Genomic DNA, 14,429 nt, shown 5'->3' on the forward strand with positions numbered 1-14,429 from the left:
TGGATAGAGAATTTTGGTGCAATTCACATGGGTGGGGTGCTGGGGTTTTGATGTGTTTGCCTTAAGCTTGAGGCTGTCAAGAGGTGTTTGTGAGTGTCCTTTCTTTCATTCTACAATTACAGGTAAGGAATAACCACCTATACCACTCTTGGGCACCTAGCACTGAAAATATGCTAAATAACTAGTGCCCAGAAAAAATCCAAGTAACTTCTCAAGTTCTCTGAGAAGGAGAGAGAAAGAAATGGCATCTTCCTTCACAGGGGAAAAAAATATCCTTTGATAAACTGGACAGGTTTCAGCCCAGCACTAATTCAGGCCACTCATTCCTCACTACATTTGGGGGAAATGCAAAAAAAAGCTCCTGATGTTTTCAAGTGTCGAAATGTGAGTATGATGGTAGCAAAAGTTCAGGTGGAAGTACCTCACAATTAGATGAGGTGTTGGGGGTCATTGCCATCTCCCCCACCCTCACCAAGAAAGTCTCTAGGAATGAAGCTACATCAACACAAAGCCCAGGGATGGTAAAAGCCTCAGGCTTTCCCTATCTGACCCTGGATGGACACCCAACAGGTCACTCCCATGAGCAGCCCTAGTCTGCACCCTCATTGACTGGCTGAAATGTGTCTTTCCATTGTGAAATGCTTGTTAATTTATGTATTTACTGTATAACCCACCTTTCTCCCAATGCAAAGCCCAAGGTACTTCACAGCACAAATTTAAAACAGATACAACAAACACACACACAACAGACAGAAATAATTTTAAGCAATTAAAAATATAACCCTATTAAAAGCAGCCCTGAAAGCACTTACAACCATTAAAAGTACAACACACACCCCACCCCACCTCCACCTCAGTTTGAGGCCAAATGACTGTTGGAACGAAAAAGTCTTTTCCCGCTGGAGAAAGGAAGCAGAGAGTGGGACAGCTTAGCCTTCTGCGGAAGGGTGTGCCACAATTTGGAAGCAGCCCCTGAGAAGACCCCCTTTCACATCCTCACTCAACAGGGCCGAGAAGATGGCAGTACTGAAATACCTCCACAGAAGGTAGGAAAGGCTGCTGGGGATGTTCATTTAGGCAGATATGTTCCTTCAGAATATTGCTCTTGACCACCTGTATGGAGAGATGTCAAAATTGCTGGTTTTTGCATGGCTAGAATGTAGCCTACCAGATCCTTTATTCTACCCAATTTTGCCTGTGCCCTGCCTACCTGCCTGTGGTCCCTGGGAGATTGCCTGTTGTAGCTGAAACCTTTTCCACAAATCCTTCCCACATTGCTGGTTTCCCCTTTGGTTTGCCGTAATCCATATACTTCAGTGGACATACCAACAAATATTCCTCATCTCCCCCCCCCCCCGCCCGTTCTGCCTGAGTCTTACTTCTAAGCAAACTTGCTGTTTGCTGTGCTAATTAGAGCAGCTGCCTTCAGCTGCCTGGTTGAAATCCCAAGAGAAATCATGAAAAGAGGCCAGTGTTTAGAATTTCTTCTTGCTGTCTCTGAGATTTAAAATAAAAGCTTGGTGGCTTAATGAGAAAATAACTGGGTTCATTTTCATGGAGGGAGGGACACATCTTTGCTCTGGAGACATTGTATGAGCTTTTGGTTTAAGACAGACTTAGTCCATATATCCACAGCTGCATTTAAATGCATTTAAAGCTGCATTTTATCAGATCATTGATCCCTCTAGATCAGTATCATGGACTAGCTGTGGCTTTCCAAGGTTTCAGTTGGGGGTATTCCAAGTCATACCTGGAGTTGCCAAGGATTGAACTGTGGATCTTCTTCATGGAAGGCAGATGCTCAGCCAGTGAGCTGTGGTCCTTCAACAGCTCAGAGGTGGGAGACCACACACAACCCCCCACCATTTCCATGGTTCATATCGAGGAGAGAGATCATCTAATTTAATCAATTTAGAGGTGTGTGGGCTCAACATCAGGTATCTTGGCAGGGCCTTGGGCTAATTTCTCTGTTTCTCATATTTCCAGATTTCACTTCTTCTCATTTCCTCGTCACTTTATGATTTATTTATTTTTATTCCACACAGAAATTAATCAGCATTCTAGTATGAATTCTCCCAACCAACACATCTTCTATGCATTTTTACCTAATATACACATTTTTAACAAGCAATCCCCCCAAATATAATGCATTTTTTGTAAGTTATTTTCACAAAGATGTGCATCTTTATGCACCCCCCCATACATATGTTTGTAAGCCTTTTATGACTGGAAAGCTGCACTGAAAAGTTCAGAGAAGTGTGGGTTTTGATAGATAGCTGCATTTTTGTACACATGTAATTGTGGGAAACATGAAGTGGGAAGTTTTGCATTATAATGCAGACTAAGCTGAGTTTCTCTCCCCTCTCCAGGAGAACCTGGGTGACCAGGGAGACCATGATGGGTTAAGTTGCATAGTTAGATAGCGGGACCCATAAGGCTTTCTGCTTGGATGTAGGGGAACAGTAATGTTGTGTGGTGGCTTAGAGACACATCCTTTTCCTGTCACGACATTCTAGGGGGTCCCAGGCAATCCACTTTCAATCAGCAGTACTATTGATTGATGTTTTCTTGTAATCTTCTCAAAAATCTTGCAGGTTGTTGTAGAAATTACGAGGAAGTGTATATAAAGTGTCCTGAATGCTGTTAAAGCTCTCTGCATTTGCTAAGATTCTCTCACACCTTATCTACCCAATCAATCTCTGCACTCTGCAGGTGTGGGCCTCATGCAGGTATTAGGAAGTGCAAAAAAAGAAGTATAGGAAGGAGAAATCCTGGACCCACACTTAGAGCAAGTAGTTTTTGGTGACACAACCCCTGCAGATATTTAAAGTCACAAAGTATGCAGCAAAATAAAGTATGGAAATGCAGACTGTTAGACCTTTAGAATAAGCCATTCCAAGTGAGTTCCAAAATTTCCATCTTTCCCCAGCATAGGAAAAGACCACATATTTGGTAAGTTTTAAAAAATGGTTTACCTACAAATTCTACAAAGATCAGGTTCATGTGCTTTTCCATACACCAGTCAAAAAGGTTGTACCGGCAGTAAAATTTAGCTTAGTTAGAAAGTGGTGAAAGTTCCTAAATTGTTAATGTAGGAACTCAAGAGTGACTGGTGAGAGTGATATGGCTGAGCTGGAGTAACCAGCTCAAACATTTTCACACACTGAGTTTTTCAGGTAGACTGGGAGAAGGGGAACAATAGGCTTGATTACCTGTTTCTTACCATGGTGAGGGGAAGTGGCATAGCTAAGCCTGGCAGAATAGCTTCTTCTATGAAGTTAACCCCTTCATGCATTAATTAGACTTAAGCACGATGGTTATATAATACTGGTTATCCCACGTCTTCTGTACCATGTTGGGAATCAGGCCTTAAGTGTTGTGGAACCTATCCTTTGGAATTCCCATTAAATGTAAGACAGGTACCATCTCTTTTCCCTTTCAGCACCTTATAAAGATCTTCCTCTTTCAACAAGCCTTTTAAGGTAGAGGTCTTCCCCAGGCTGTATCATCACTGGAATTGCTTTTAGATACTTTGGGAGGAAGGGTGAGATACAAATTTCAACAACAACAATGCAGAAAAGCTATTTATTCACTTCAAGCACCTCCTTTTTACAAGCATATGGGAAGGTTAGAATAAAGAGTTGCCCCCTAGATTATTGCTGTGCTCTGTAGGTGAGTGCTTCCTGCAGACAAACTAATCTGACAACTAGCTCAGAAGTCAAGAGGATTTCCCACCCATGGTCAGCACTGCATATGAATTAATCCTCAAATGACAGAAATCATGCTGGGATCCAGTCCCACCCCCCACCCCCATGTTAGAATACAAACCTCAGTGGTCTTTGAAGTGTTAAAATATATTGTTTTTGATGTGAAGAGAAAGGGCCTACTTTTCTTTACTGAATATTTGGTGATATTCTTTCAAAATAATGTGTCAAGAGAAGCCTTGCTTTATGCTGTAAAAACCAGGAGGCTTTGAATGCTTTTGCTAAACACAGTCTTGGATAATGAAGAGAAAAGTACATGGCAGCTTGGGATGAATTATCAGCTGAAATGTAGCTTTCTCGGAGCCTTTAAATATCGCACTCCGTTGCCATGGTAATGCTACTTAACTCAAGTGCTTGCAGCAAGAAAAGGGTTGTAAATGCACCATGTTTTGGGGATGCTGTGGCCACTTAATTGCCGCGGATGTTAACAGGGACATGCCAGTGAAATGTTTGTGATGCTATGTTGAAACCTCAAAGCTTCCTCTTCATATAAATATGGAGAACACACCACAAACTCCATCAGAACTGCACCACTGGTGACCTACAGAAGCAAAGATCCAGGATCATTTTCTAAGCCTCACAAGTAGGCCAGCACCAGCACACAGCATGGTAAACTGTAGCCATGATGGCCAGTAGCGTAGCGTGGGGGGTGCAGGGGGGCCGGCCGCACCGGGCACAACTTCTGGCGGTTAGGGTTAGGGGGCGCAAATCCATGGGTTAGGGGGCGCAAATTACTTGCCTGTGCTGACAACCCACGCTACGCCACTGATGATGGCTATATATAACCTACATGGTTAGAGGCACTTTGCCTCTCTATTCCAGTTACTATGACTCACAAGTGGAGAGAGTGCTGTTATACCCAGGTCCTGCTTGTGGGTTTCTCAAAGACACCTGGTTGGTCACTTTGAGAGCAGGATGCTGGACCAGAAGGGCTGTTGGCCTGATCCAGGAGGGCTATTCTTATGTTCTTAGTGTCAGGCAAGGAAGGGATGGTTGGGAAAATGGTGTGTGTGTGTGCGCGCGCTCTGTCTGAATGAAGTATAGGTTAATGAGTCACAGATCGTGCAAGCCTGCCCTCCATCAAGGACTCAGGCAGGTTATAAAATGAGGTGAGCTGCAATAGTACTAATCAGGGCTGTCTTAAGTATATGCAGCGCCGGGGTGCAAAGATCTGCCCGGCGTGCTCCCCCCCCCCCCAGGTTGCCCATGCAGTCCCAGGTGCACAGGAGGGTGGAGCCGGCTGGCTGCCTCAGCATCTCGCTGGCTCAGTCGCCCCCAAACTCACGGCGCAGATGAGCCTGCCGCAGCACTCCAACCAACAGGTGGGCTCTTCCCCGGACTCAACTCTCAGGCCCTGGACTCTCGGCCTGGCACCCCTGAGAGTCCGGCGCCTGGGTGCCCCACACCCTTGGTGCCTGTGGGTAAGATGGCCTTGGTACTAATACTGGAGTGACTGAGGAGACCAAGGTGCTAATCTCCACATAGCCATAGAACTTGCTTGGGAGACCTCAGCCAAGATTTAATCCTATTTCTGAGCCATTATGGCAAAAGGGGAGAATATATGCCAGCTGTTGTTGTACAGGGTGTTAGGGGAGTAGTAGCACTGGTGGGGGACATGTTGTACTCCATCTCTGGGCCTCACCCTGCACTCAGCTCTCACCTATGCCTCCTAGAAGCTGTCAGCATGTGACAGTGGCCACATCCAGGGAATGACTTGGACTGGCCAGCTAAACCAGCTGAAGGTAACCCATGCATCTCAGACCTCCAGTGAGTTAGGGACTTGCCCTGCATGTGAAGACAGGCTCTGGCGGGCTCAGTGGACATGACCAATAGTGGGTCCAATGGTCAATAAGGCATTTTCTGCATGTGGGGAAGTGAGAGGCTTGTCAACGTGAGAAGGTAGCCCATCCAATGGGAAACTCTGATCCTAATCTTTCACTGCCTTGTGGGATATCTTCAAGAGAAGAAAAGGCTAAGGGGTAAACCCTACAGAAATCTGGAGCAGAGTCCTTAAGACCAGGCAGATGCTGGGGGCAAGCCGGGTACACTTGCCCCAGACATTTGATGGTTAAGCTGTCCAGGCAATGTACCAGGGACTGGCTGCCTAAGACAGTTGGATGGTGCCTCGTACGCCTCCTCCTGGCAGCTCATGCAGCCAAGCTAGTGCCAAACATATTGCTCTGCTTTCCCTTGGACCACATCAGTGAGGCTGAGCCTGCGGTCTTGTTGGCTGGGCAGCCCAGGACTTCTATACACACTGCCCAGACTTGCGCCCCAGGGAGGTCACTTTTGTGCTGCTGACACAGCAGTTTGATTTCACCCCTGGACTCCATTATCTCTCAAGACGGATGGGTGACAGTTGTTGATAAGAGCTCTACTTCCATCACTGCCACAGGTAGAAATAAACAGCTACTCCAAAATATACTGAATGTCACCACCAAGGAGAAGTCATCCTAAAAAAAAAGTCTCCTTAAGAAACGTTGCTGTTCCTCCAGATATACTATCCAGGCTTGCCTCTTCCAAAATCTCAGCCCCTGAGTTTTGAGCTGAATGTTCTTCTTTGAATGCTTTTAGAACAGTGTGCATGAACCATTTGATGCACAGACATGTGATAGGTGACCAGATAGTTAATGAATAGTGGGTGAATGTGACCCAGACTTTTTAATATGATACCAGTTTCTTCTACTTTATTTATGAGAAACCAAAGAAAGTCATTAAAATCTTGATTTGCAATTTAAAATGAAACACACAAACGCACACATAAAGGGAAAGTATCCTCCTCCCAAGATGATTAATACCCATGACTATGGTGAAACCGATGTTAGCTATGCAAGATTACTAAAAAAACAACAACAACCCCGCAATGTATATATTGATGAAGCTATATAGTTTATTGTGATGATCATGTTTTGCATAATATGTTTTCACTCTTTGATTTCAATTAGACAAAGTGGCAGCCTCTTCTGACAACTGTGGAACGCCTCTGGAAACAAACTTCTTGCAATGAACGTTAAATTAGAATATCAGAATGATGTTTCCTTGATCACTTGCAAAAGTTGCTGAAAGGCAAATATTATCAATTAGTACCAAGTTCGGCAGCTTGTCAAAGATGGTGCAGGCACAATTCATACCTTCGTCAACAAGAAAGTTATCCCAATTTAAAGTCTTTGGCAAGTCTGATTCCCCTGTGAACTCTTTCTGAATTAAGCAGGATTTTCCAAATCACTTGTTTCATCAGCTGTAATTGCTGGAGCAAAAGATTTGGGTAGCTAGCAGTAAGGAATGATGAGCAAATCCCTCTCAGCTCTGCGTTAGCTCTCTATTTACCAGCTCTCTCGGAAATCTGTTTCCTGAGAGTTCTTTCCCAGCTCATAATACATACACATGTGTGCTGACCCTGCAAATTATTGCATCCCCCACCCTAAGGAATTGGAGCTTAGTTTTACTTGCCCTGTGATGAAGAGCTGCCTGGATATTTTTTGGGATGGGCAAGTGGGGCTAAGACCTGAAAGTTGCTTGCCATTTACTGTCCAAAGTGATGCTATGATGCGTCTGTTTTTGAGGGAAAAAATGTTGTATTAATTACACATCTAAAAAAAAAAGTATTTATAGGATTTCAGCCTGAGACTTTTTAAAAAAATGAGGTGGGGAACCTCAGTCCCAGGAACTAAATGTGGTACTCAAGCCCTCTCTTTCTGGCCCAATGGGATTCTCTCCAGACTTTCAAACCCAACCCACCAACGTACAGGGGTGTAGTGTGGGGGATGCAGGGGGGCTATGGCCCTGAGCACACAATTTTAAGGAGGTGTAAACCAGGTGCCCTGATGCAGGAATCCCCATCCCACCCTGAGGGCTGCTGGGGCTCTCTAGGTCCCAGAACCCACCTGGGCTCTGGGCTCCTTGAATGGTCACTCAGCCAGCGCCTGCTTGCTTGATTGCTTGGACAGTGAGTGGCCATGGAAAAGAGCAAGGCAGGCATAGTTACTTGAGTAATTATGCCCCTTTGTACTCAGTGGCACTTCTAAATAAACATGCCTGGGGTTGCAGCCTAAGTTAAACAAATTGCCTTATTTACTTCATATTTATATGTTAAAGAAATTCCATTGTGATTCATGAGTGGGAAAATGGGGAAATGTGTATGTTTGAATGGGAAGTTAGCTAAAAATAGATCCCCTCCCCCCCCCCAGCCATGACCCACCTGGTCTATTCGAATGCCACTTCATTGCCTTTTTTTTTAAACGCAGCTTCTTTCAAGAAACTAAAATATGCATAACGAAAGCTTGCTGTTTCTGAGCTATCTTTAAACTACCTCTAGTAGTACTTGGCTTCCTTTCTTAGCGTTTATTGTTAACGGTCCATTTTCTGTATCTTAACATGATTCTTATCTGCACTAGAGTGATGCTCCATGTTTAGTTATTTAACTGCTGGGATAATTTCCTCTAGAAGGGACCCTTATCAAAATGCATAGAATATGCATGGAAATAATGTTTGCCTGGTTCCTGTTATCTACTGATTGATTAACAATTTGTCCAGTAATGGAATGGGTAGTCAGTCGCTTTTTCAAGGCTCTAAGCAATATTGCTTCTGCCGTGCAAGATAGAAAGCTTCCCCCCTTTACACACACAGTAATATTCATACATGCATGTGGTAAACAGTCCACAATTACATTGGCTGATGTCTCATATACTCCAGTTTTAAATGAATTCCTAGCTGCCCTTGAGTTATGATGTTTCTGTACTGTGCAGTCTCATTCTGGTATTGCATGAAGTTGATTCCATAGCAGAGCTGTCCAGTACTGGGAAAGGGTTAAATCTCCCCATCACCCCTCTGGGCTTACAGTGGAAGTTTACAACCTCTCCCTGCACTGCAACGGAGATGAAAAGCAGATTTAGCCACCCACATTTTTCATGCACCAGGAATCTGGTGGTTTCTTTGCCACCACAAATTTGTTCCTACCTAATCTAGCAGCTGGGACGTGGGTGGCGCTGTGGGTTAAACCACAGAGCCTAGGACTTGCTGATCAGAAGGTCAGGGGTTCGAATCCCGGTGACGGGGTGAGCTCCCGTTGCTCAGTCCCAGCTCCTGCCAACCTAGCAGTTCGAAAGCACGTCAAAGTGCAAGTAGATAAATAGGTACCGCTCCAGCGGGAAGGTAAACGGTGTTTCCGTGTGCTGCTCTGATTTGCCAGAAGCGGCTTAGTCATGCTGGCCACATGATCCAGAAGCTGTACGCCAGCTCCCTCAGCCAGTAAAGCGAGATGAGTGCCGCAACCCCAGGGTCGGTCACGACTGGACCTAATGGTCAGGGGTCCCTTTACCTTTTTTAATCTAGCAGCTATTTGGTTCCATAGTCAATTGCCACAAGTGTTGGGGATAGGCTGGTAATGAATTGTCAAAAAGTCCTATGGGATGGAGATCAGAGATTTGAATTAAAGTACCCCAAGTGTTGCATGTGGGCTGGGGAACATCTGAAAGGCCACAGTGTTCCATCATCAGTCTAGACCTTAGTAAAGAAAGTCTTAAATTGTTCTGATTGCAATGGAGCTATAATGGATCAAATACATGAAAGGAAGTCCCATTCATTTAAATGGAGCTTATTTCTACCTACGTGTACTGAGTATTTTGATCTCAAACTGATAAAATGTAACTGTTTTACATTAGCAGAGGATATGAAGCAACAAATATAATAAATCTAAGATGCTTTCTTAACACACACACACACACACATCCCACTGGTACTGCTGGGTCATGCAGTGAAAAATAAGTAGATAATAAATTTTCCAAATGGGATGTAAAGAATGCATTCACTCTCCATGATAGCATAAATATATGACATTGGTATTTAATGTGAAGCCTTTATTATTAGCTCTGCTCTTGCTACACGGAAATAATTGTGCAGATTTATGCTTAAATCCAATCATTATTTTTTGAAAACTCTATTTTTATGTTGTCCATCAATTACTTCCCATCTTTTCATTATCTGATCATTGCCAGGAATGAAAGGAACAGCGGAAGGAAGAGCTCGGAGCCTTTTAATAGATGTTGATTCATCTGGAGAATGCTCAGGTTCCATATCAGAGGCAGCTTTTACTTCAGATTTTAGTCCCCCCACTTAAAATGTCACCAAGTTTCAGAGGAAGAGGAGAGATGCTGAACTTTTCAAAACACATCGTGTTAGCAGTGGCTTCTCAACAGCCCAGGTTTCATTTTATTTTATCTACAGAAAAACACACACATAAAGGACAGTATAATGCCATCAAGACAACCACAGCAAAGAGGTATAAAACCCAAAGGAAATGCGTGCACAAACTTCCTCCCTTTTAAAATAGAAGTGTAACAAAAGCCACTTACATTCAACAGGAGTATAACAAAATGCATGATCAGACATTGTAAAGGATACAGACAATTTTGATTCAGAACTCGGCTTCCCTTTAATGATTGTGGCCCAGTTTTGATGACTACAAGGAGGAACCTAGCTATATTTTCCATGGTTAGCACATGGCATCACGGGGTGCTGCTGCTCACCTGATATCCAGTTACTTCCGTTGCTGCTGCTGCTTACTGGGAGGTTAGAGGAGAAGGGGAGAGCATATGCCATGAAGTCCATGGAGTTGTCATGGAGTGGGTGGGCATATCCCAAATAGGTAGAGGCATAGATCAGGGAGTTAGAGTTAGACAACCCAGAGGAGAGTGGGTTGAGGGAAGCAGCATTAGTGCCTCAAGGAATGTCAGAGCTGGCAGAGGGGCCAGTGATCAGGAGGGTCAGAAGCTGGATCCTGGGAAAGGTTCAAATGGGTTGTCAGAGCAGGGTCCTACCGCTGTGACACCGGACTCCTCTGGTCAGCCCCCTCCAAAGGCCTATTGCCGCCACTGCTGCCAGCCCCTCTTGTCACTCAGTACCTTTCCTTTCTCGCCCTGATCTGGCCACAGTGATCCATGCGACGGTCACCTCCAGGCTTGATTATTGTAACTCGCTCTACGTGGAGCTGCCCTTGAAGCTGACCCAGAAACTCCAGCGGGTGCAGAATGCCGCAGCAAGACTCCTTACGGGGGCCTCGCCATGGGAGCACATTCACCCGGTGCTATACCAGCTGCACTGGCTCCCGGTGGAGTACAGGGTTAGGTTTAAGGTGCTGGTTTTGAGCTTTAAAGACCTATGAGGCCTAGGACCCACGTACCTACAGGACCGCCTCTCCTGGTATGCTCCGTGAAAGACCTTAAGGTCCACAAATGACAACATTTTGGAGGTCCCAGGTTGCAAGGTGGTTAGATTGGTCTCAATTAGGGCCAGGGTCTTTTCAGTACTGGCCCTGACTTGGTGGAATACTCTGTCACAAGAGACTAGGGCCCTGCGGGACTTGACATCTTTCCGCAGGGCCTGCAAGACAGAGCTGTTCCTCCTGGCCTTTGGTTTGGACTCGGTCTGACCCTTATGTTTCCCTCCCCTTATGGTCTTGATTTTAACCTGTATTCCCCCCACCCCCCATTATGCTTTTACTGTAATTTTATTGGTGTTAGTGCCCTGAGCCTGGCTCTGGCCGGGGAGGGCGGGGTATAAATTATTATTATTATTATTATTATTATTATTATTATTATTATTATGAGCCTCTTCTGGGGCAAGCGCCTGAGAACAAGTTGGATACTGAGCTCAGAGGCGGATTTGGGGCAGCACAACCAGTTCCACCACACTGAGCCTAGGGGGCGCTGCAGAGTGTGGTGACTATGTTGTAGTCCAGGGATGTCCAACTCCCAATAGGCTGTTATCTACTCACAGTATAAAAAAACTGGCAGTGATCTACCCATTGTCATTGTTGAGCTTTTTTGGGAAAGGCAAAGTTGTTGACCTTTTTTTAAGGAGCCACCACAGTTGTTTTTTTTTAACCCTTGGGGATCTACCAAAAACACCCCGCAATCTATCAGTAGATCACGATCTACCTATTGGACATGCCTGATTGTAGTGCAGTGCATTGAGGACAAGGGATCTTGGTGATCACTTGTGGCTGAGTAAGATTGTCTTCCATGCAGATGGGTTTTTGGAAGATACCTGTGCGTGAATTTGTTTTATGTGTGGAGATCAGTGCATGCTGATCAACGCACAGTCTTTGCAGAAGGGCTCTATTCTGATGACATGAGTAACATGATGACTGGTAGTCTCTTATCTGCTGCAGCCTTCATCTGCCTTTTCAGCTCTTGTAACATATCACTAGTTATCTTCTGCCTCTTCCGCCATTGAGGACTTCTTGGGTCATTCTTTGTTTAGCTCCTCTCCCCATGACCACTTTGTTTGCCCCTACTGGGGGTACAAGACTCCTGACGGCTTCGCTCACAGGGTTCATAAGAATGTGCAAGTCTACTCACTATGACAAGGTGATGATCTGGCGAGTGGGACTCAGTGTGTGCTGAGCTAGCACCCCATTGCCAAGGGCAAAGAGATGCCAGTGCCAACAGGAACAAGCTTCACAGGCCCCACCCACTCACAGAAACACCTATTTGCTTGCCCAAAGCAGAAACACCTACTAGTTGCCACGTTAAGGCTTTGGTATGGCCCACTCTTCAAAGGGAAGAGGCAGGGTGTGTGCAGCTTCTTGGATCAATGTTGCAGCTTACACTTAGCCATGCACTTCACCTGCTGTGCCTTTAACCTTGTCTATGTACCACTCAGATTTGTACATTAAAGAGTTTTTCAGAAATGGAAACTCAAGTTCTTCATCCATCAGTAAAGGCCAAGACAAGGTTGGTACTGGGAAAATGTACTGGTGGGGACAATTTGGCACTCCCACTGGTGTCTTTGCAGTTTGTTGACCTTGTTGCGACCTTGCTCCTCTCCCTCCCTGAAGGCAGCAGCAATGTGGAGGTCAGGTGAGTGGCAACATCCCTCCCACCATATGCTACTGACAGAAAACATAGCCAACTTTCTCATTGCAGTCAAGCTCATTGTTCCACAACAGAAGAACAACAGCTCCTATTTGATTTTCAATTAAGGTAAGACACCAACCTCCATAAAACACATGCAGATTTTGCAGCCCACCTCAAGTTAACAGCAATCTCCCATTTTTGTGGGAGGGAAGGAATGGCCTTGCAGAAGTGTGTGAGTTTCTGTGCAGTTTCAATATTTATCATACTTCTGAATAACAGTTGCTGGGGGAGGTGATATTGCGGGCAGGGCTGTTGCCATCTTGCTATGTTTGTGGGCTTCCCAAAGGTGATTGCAGGAAACAATATGAATCTTCTGTCTGAGTCAGGCAGCACTTGTCTTAGTTTGTGACACATCTGTGGTTGTTTATTTATTTATCAAGGTTTAAACACCACTTGATCACAAAATATCTCTAAACAGTTTACGTAAAATGGTAGACAGTATTAATTTTTAAAAGCAAGTGAAACAGACTTTACAAACAGTAGTCACAACGGGTTGTATCCAAAGCAGCACTTAGCAATGCACCCTGCCAGCACAAGGGTGCCACTTCTGCCATTTCTGCTTGCACAATGAGACTTTCCTTTCCTATGCCTCCCAAAATCCATTCCAGGGGTTCTTCCAATCCTCTAGGGGTTCCCAAGCAGGTTTGGGCACACTCAGAGGAAGGAAAGAGGGGAAAGACCCATTGCACAAGTGGAAATCTTTGCATTGACAGGATGCAATGATGCATACTTCCCAATAAAATTACCAAAATATAGATAAAACCAACATAACTTTTTTTAAAAAAAAGAAGCAGTAACAAATGTCTGGGAATGCTTGCTGAAACAAATATGTTTTTAGCATGCATGGAAAAGAAACAATGAAGGTGCCTTGGGGAATAGGCAGAGGGTTCCAGGAAATAGGAGTTGCAACATTAAAAGACTGATTTCTTGCAAGTTTTTGGAACAAACACTATTCACAAGTTAAGCTGGCCATGTGCAGATGACCACAGTACCTGGGGACAATCGGTCAGGTCTTGCATCCATAGCAGTGACCAGAGGAGGAATGACCACTGGGAGGAGCACAGAGAGAAGAAACGCCATGGTGCATCTGCAGCATCACAACCGGATGCCTTCATCTGCCCCAGCTGCAACAAAACATGTCTCTCCCATGTCTCTCTACAGCCACAGCAGGCGCTGTAACTCTCCAGTGGTTTCACTGTAATCCTGAAGGCACACTCCTCCATAGTCTCCCAAGACAGAGAGATGCCAATAACAACAGCTCCAGTTAAGCAAGCTGCAATTAAATAAGGTCTTATACCCACCTGCCTTTTGCCCCATACTTTCCAGGCAGAGGTTCATGCTTTAAAGCTCTGCGTCTGAACACTTTTCTTTTCACCCCAGAGTTTTCCCCACATAAACCCACTCTTTAAAGTTTAATTGGAGGCAGTTTGGGTTTCCAGTGGTTGCAGTGGTAAAATGGGGCTTTTCATAGGAAAGCTCTGGAGCAAAAAAACAAATTAACAGTGTCTACTTTCTGGTAAGGTAGCAAAGCAGCTCCACCCTACCTGGATGAGCCACTTCTTCCTGGAAGGTCTCAATTTCCTCATCCCTGTCAGTACCTGAGCTCTTTTAAGGATGTGTAGTATATAATTGAAAAGTTAATATTATGGCAAGCTAAAAGAATTTTCTGTTCTACATCACATCTGATTCCTTTAGTCAGCTGAGCAAAGGCCAATTATTCCCCTGCCTTCTAAACAAAAAAAATATCCAT

This window comes from Podarcis muralis, chromosome Z (assembly GCF_964188315.1).
Source record: "Podarcis muralis chromosome Z, rPodMur119.hap1.1, whole genome shotgun sequence".
NCBI classification, from domain to species: domain Eukaryota; kingdom Metazoa; phylum Chordata; class Lepidosauria; order Squamata; family Lacertidae; genus Podarcis; species Podarcis muralis.